Consider the following 6,010-nt stretch of genomic DNA (forward strand, 5'->3'; position numbering starts at 1 on the left):
TGTTATTAGGGAAATTTAAAGATTCGGGTTTTAAATGTTGGTTTATTAATGTTTATGGTCCCTCAATTGAAGCGGAAAAGGAAGGCTTTTTAATGATCTTTTGTCGTTTGTCGAGCAAGCGGATGGGCCTTTTTGTGTAGGTGGGGATTTCAACGCTTATTTGAACCCGGAAGAGAAATTAGGTAAGACTCATAATTTTCATTCCATTCGGGTGTTCTCGGAATTTATCCAGAGGTCGAATTTGATTGATCTTCCGTTGAGTGGTGGTGTTTTCACTTGGGGGAATATTAGAGAGGAGCAATCGGTTGTGAGGTTAGATAGATTTCTTGTGGACTCATCATTTTTAGATCTATTTCCGAGAATTTCTCAAAAATTGCTCCCTCGCTCTCTTTCTGATCATAATCCTGTTCTGCTGGAAAACATTTCGTTTGATTGGGGTCCTAGGCCTTTCAAGTTATTTAATTACATGTTGAAGGAAGTTAGTTTACAGGATATGATAAAAGCAAAGATAGGTGAATTTAAGAGGGGGAGGAGAAGTAGAGGAGTAACTTGTTTTCTGAAAGGGATTAAGGAGGCTGTCAAAGGTTGGTATGGAATAAGCACTTTGATTTACCAAAGGAGATAGAGGATCTTGAGAAATCCATCCATGAAATGGAATTGGCGAGACAGCAGGGGTCGAAATTGGTTGATTTTGTCTCGCTTGTTCAAGCGTAGAAGGATTTATGGGGACTTTATCAAAGAGAGGAACGTATTTGGCATCAGAAATCGAGGTGTAAATGGTTTTGGAAGGGAACCGTAATTCTAGGTTCTTCCGTCACTGTGCATCAAGGAGGAGTAGGGCAAATTTGATCTTATCTTTGAAGATTGATGGGGTGCAGTGCTCAAATCCGGAAGTTATTAAAGCACACATCTGTGATCATTTTAAAGTGGAATATAATTCGATCAAAACGGTAGAAGCAGTGAACATTAATGTCGGTTTTGCCAAGCTAAGTCCAGAAATTGCTAAGGGATTGGAAGTGGTGTTTCAGAGGAGGAAATATGGGGCATTGTTTCTGATTTTGATCCAAATAAAGCACCTGGGCCAGACGGGTTGAACTTGGGATTTTTAAGCAATTTTGGCCAGATATTAAGGATGTTGTAATGAGATTTTGTAAAGATTTTTTATGCTGGAAAACAGTGGGAGAGAGGGATTAATCACTCCTTCATTACGTTGATTCTAAGAAGTTGGGTCCAGAATATATTGATGATTTTCGTCCGATTAGTCTTGTAGGGGGTCTATATAAAATTCTTTCGAAGACGTTAGCCGGAAGACTCAGAGGGTGTATGGAATTATTAATTAGGTCTACACAGTTCACTTTCATTTCGGGTAGGCAGATTTTGGACTCTTCTTTATTGCGAACGAATGTATTGAATATTGGAGGAGGAAAGGGTTAGCGGGTTTTGCTTTCAAAGTTGATTTCAGGAAAGCTTATGATTCGGTTGATTGGTCACTACTTTAAAAGTTATGGATCTAATGGGTTCGACGAAAAATGGTTGTTCATGGGTTCGACAATGTATATCGACCGCTTTGGTTTCAGTGTTAGTTAATGGTTCACCCACGGAGGAATTTAAGATTTCTAAAGGGCTACGACAAGGGTGTTCCCTCTCTCCTTGCTATTCATCTGGGTTGGAGAACTACTTAGCTGTATTGTACAAAGCTGTCAAGTTGGGTTTGTTTGCTGGTTTTACCATAGGGAAACCGGGTCAGTCCTTTGATCTTTCTCATTACAGTTTGCTGATGACTTACTGATTTTCTGTGGAGCTTCGATTGGTCAGTTGAAAAATGTTTGAAAGTTTTGTTGATTTTTGAGATGTTATCGGGAATTGAAATCCATCTTGTTAAAAGTAAGGTTTTGGTATTAATGTGGATGAGGGAGTGTTAAAAGAGTGGGTTGGTTCTATTGGGTGTTCTGTGGGTATTTTCCCATCGGATTATCTTGGAATTCCTTAGGTGCTAAGAGGAATTCAGCTACATTGGGAGCCGGTGGTTAGGAGATTTCAATCAAATTGGCCGGTTGGAAAACTTCCTCCCTCTCGTTGGCTGGCAGGAGTGTGCTTGTGAAGTCGGTGCTCAATTCGCTACCTATTTACTTTTTGTCATTTTCAGAATTCCTGCATCGGTTTTGAAGAATTTGACTCCATTATGGCTAGGTTTCTTTGGGGAGGGTCGGCTGAAAGGAAAAAATTGCATTGGGTTAGGTGGCCTTCTGTGTGTTTGCCAAAAGAAAATGGAGGGTTGGGTATTTCTAATCTGCAGTTGATGAATAGAGCTCTATTAGGCAAATGGGTGTGGAAATTTTCTAATGAGAAGGATTCATGGTGGAAAAATATGATTTGCTGTAAATATAATTTGGATTGTAATGATTTTATTGAAGAAGTTTCCTAGCCATGCTTCTTGGTTGTGGAAGTGTGTTGTTCAAAGCTGGATGAAAGAGGAGTGTTGGGTGAGTCTGCTAGGAATTTGATGGTGTTGAAGTTGGGGATGGGAAATCTATTTCTTTCTGGCATGACGTTTGGATTGGAAGGGTGGCCTTAAAGGATAGGTTCCCAGAATGTTTTATCTGTTCGTTCTGTTTTTCAACTTGGGTTTGGGATATTAAATTGAGGAGGAACTTGGCGGATTGGGAAGGGGATATGTTGATTGAATTACTGCATTTACTGGATTCTGTGTATTGATCAGAGGCGAGATGATGTTATTATGGAAAGGAAGCGGTGATGGGGTTTTCTCGGTTAGATCCCTGTATTAAGGGCTGGTACGAGGTGTTGGGGACTAATTATAAATGGGGTAGAATGGTTTGGAGTGGTCTTGTTCCTCCTAGGGGAATCTTTCCTGTGGCAGGTTATGCTCCAGAAGTTAGCTGTTAAGTGTGAGTTATTGAATAGGAATGTTCCCGGTATTGTGGACAGTTTTTGTCCGTTATGCGGGTTACGTCCTGAATCAGTGTCACATTTGTTCTTACCTGTTCTGTATCATGGAGTTGTGGTGCAGGTTTTTGCGCTATTGGAATGTTCGTTCCCCTCTGCATTTGCTCCTGATTTTTTCTGCACGTTTGGTGGGGGTTGGTCGAGAAATCAGAAATCTGGAAATTTATTCCGGGTGCTGTTATGTGGTTATTTGGAAATATAGGAACAAGTTAGTGTTTGAGGGGGGGTCTAAGGACCAGATTAATATTTTTCGAAACTAGATAGACGGGGTGGTTCTCTGCTAAAACACACAGATTTCTCTTGTCTTTCGATTGTTCAATGGGGGATCCTTCTGTTGCGGATATGAGGTGCAGACAGGGGAGTAAGATGTATATCTCTGTTTGGGTTCACCTCCTTTTGGTTTCTTTAAATTGAACGTGGACGGGTGTTGTCACTGGTGATTGGTTGAAAGGGGGCATTGGAGGCACTATTAAAGATTCAGAGGGTATTCTGTTGGGTTCTTCTCTGAGGCAGTTAGACAGGGGCCGCCTACAGTTGCTGAATTGTTGGCAATTAGAAGGGGATTGAACCTTTTTTTTGAGTCTCAATGGGGTTGTAAAGGGAGGTAATTGTTTAGAGTGATTGCCTAGTTGTGGTTAAGTGGATAAAGAACCTGGGTGGTGTCCTAAGTCTGAGTGTTCGCTGTTGAATGAATTATTGAGTAATTAGAGACAAGGATTTGAAGATTTTGCATATTTCCAAGGGGCTAATTGGGAGGCTGATAAGTTGGCATATGAGGGAATAGGCTGAGTGGGGCTGTGGTGTAGCCAAGTTATGTTAGTTCGGGGTTTTTTTTTAATGAGCCTCCTTTCCTAAAAAATAAAAATAAGTTCAAGTTTTATATCTGCACACCATCTTGCAGCTTTGACAGGTGGCAGAAAGAAAAAAAGTTTGATGCTTGTTGAACATGTAAAAACGTAGTTGTAGTTGTTGCCTATTGGAGCAGCTTCCTGCTCCTAGAAGCTGAAGTGACAAACTAGGTTTGAGCATGAAATTTATATTTTGCACAAGTTGAACATGAGCTTCTAGAGGCTAAAGTTGAAATCCTAATTTGGCATTGCAAGGAAAGCTGCAATGAGAAAATTATTGACGAATTCAGTGGGAATTTTAATACAGCCGTTGGAAAACTTGTATTTTCAGCTGCATTTTGATGAACTCCTGTCAGGCCAAACTATATATACATATTTAATGTTTCTGATGTAGATGTTTGATTGGCAGTACATTGGTGGTTCTGGAAGGGATTGATTGGAGATATTTTGGATGACTTTCTGCTTCAAATTTGGTATAGTTCTATGAAGTGTTGATAATGGTGTCATCCCTTCAAAGAAGCATTTCAGAGTTTGGTGTTGCCCCAGAAATTCAATTGGCAGAGAGAGATGTTCTAAAAAGCATAAAGAAATTCAGAAAAAGTGTGATAAGCTGATGAAAAAACAAATATTAAGCAGGAAATGGAACAATTTATCCAGAAGTATGAGGAAAAAAAGCACAACTCGAGAATAAGAAAAAGAACAGAAGTGGCAGTTATCCGTTTGCATAATAATGTCTCAACAAGGACTTGCAAGCTCAAGAATTTGGACGCTGATATGCGAGGGAGTTTTTATGAACTAGAACGGTGGATGGAGACACATCTTAAGGATCTTGAGGCACTGCAAGTGGCAGCTAGAACCAATTCAAGAAAGAAAGACTGTTGGGTCGAATCAGTTGAGCACTGGGCTTATGTCGAGTTGAAGTCACCTGATGCCATGAAGATCTTGTATCTATGGAAGCACCCTCGTTGCTAGCACCATCTTCTGAAATTTTTCTGATAAAAGCACATAGAAAGGTTGATGGGGAGAACTTGAGAGAATCAGGAACTATCATTTCTAGTGAAGGCCGAGAGAACTTTGTCTCGTTAGAAGCATCTCTTCTGTAGCAATTCATGATGAATCCAATTTAACCAAAGTGGATGCGCCTGTTCCCTTGAGAGAATCGTGGTTGCCAATTCTGGTGAAGGTCAGGAGAACCTTGTCTCAGCAGAAGCACTTTCATCTGAAAAATTCCTAATGGAGCTGCATAAACAATTTTGATGGTGAGGTTCATTTGGATCTCCTAAGACTGTCAGTTCTGTGGAAGGTTATGAGAGGTTTGCCATCATTTTTGGTACCTTCCTCTGAAGAAATTCATGTTGGAACCACAATAAACACTGCTGACAGTGAGCTTCTCTTGAATTCCTAATGGAGCTGCATTAAACAATTTTGATGGTGAGGTTCATTTGGGAGCTCCTAAGACTGTCAGTTCTGTGGAAGGTTATGAGAGTTTGCCATCATTTTTGGTACCTTCCTCTGAAGAAATTCATGTTGGAACCACAATAAACACTGCTGACAGTGAGCTTCTCTTGAGTAGACCTGAAGCTATCTGTTCTACTGAAGGTCAAGAGAATATCATATCTGCTAATTTTTCATTTGAGAAACAAATTCCTGGTGATGCCACATTGAATGTGCCTGATGAAGAAATTCGAAAGAGTGCATCTGAGATTGCAACTTCCTGTGATGTCTGCACGAAATCCTGTGTTCAAAGAACAAATACCTGATACAGCTGCATGTTCTATGCTTGCTGAAGAGGTCCCTTTGGTAGAACCTGAAACTGCTCCTAGTGAAGTCCTCGAAGGTGGTATTGTTCAAAGGGTGAATGATGGAACAAGTCCCTAAGAAATGACCACAGGATAGTGTACTATGCACTATGAAGAGGGAACAAATACCTGATACAGATGTATGTTCTACGCCTGCTGAAGAGGTCCCTTTGGCTGAACCTGAAGCTGCTCCTAGTGAAGTCCTCAAGGATGGCAATGTTCAAAGGGTGAATGATGGAACAAGTTCCATTGAAAATGGCCAGCAGGATAGTGTACGATGCACTATGAACAGGGAACAAATACCTGATACAGCTGCATGTTCTATGCCTGCGGTCCCTTTTGCAGAACCTGAAACTGCTCCTAGTAAAGTCCTCAACGGTGGTAATGTTCAAAGGGTGA

Source organism: Hibiscus syriacus, unplaced genomic scaffold (assembly GCF_006381635.1).
Source record: "Hibiscus syriacus cultivar Baekdansim isolate YM2019G1 unplaced genomic scaffold, ASM638163v2 tig00110652_pilon, whole genome shotgun sequence".
NCBI lineage: Eukaryota > Viridiplantae > Streptophyta > Magnoliopsida > Malvales > Malvaceae > Hibiscus > Hibiscus syriacus.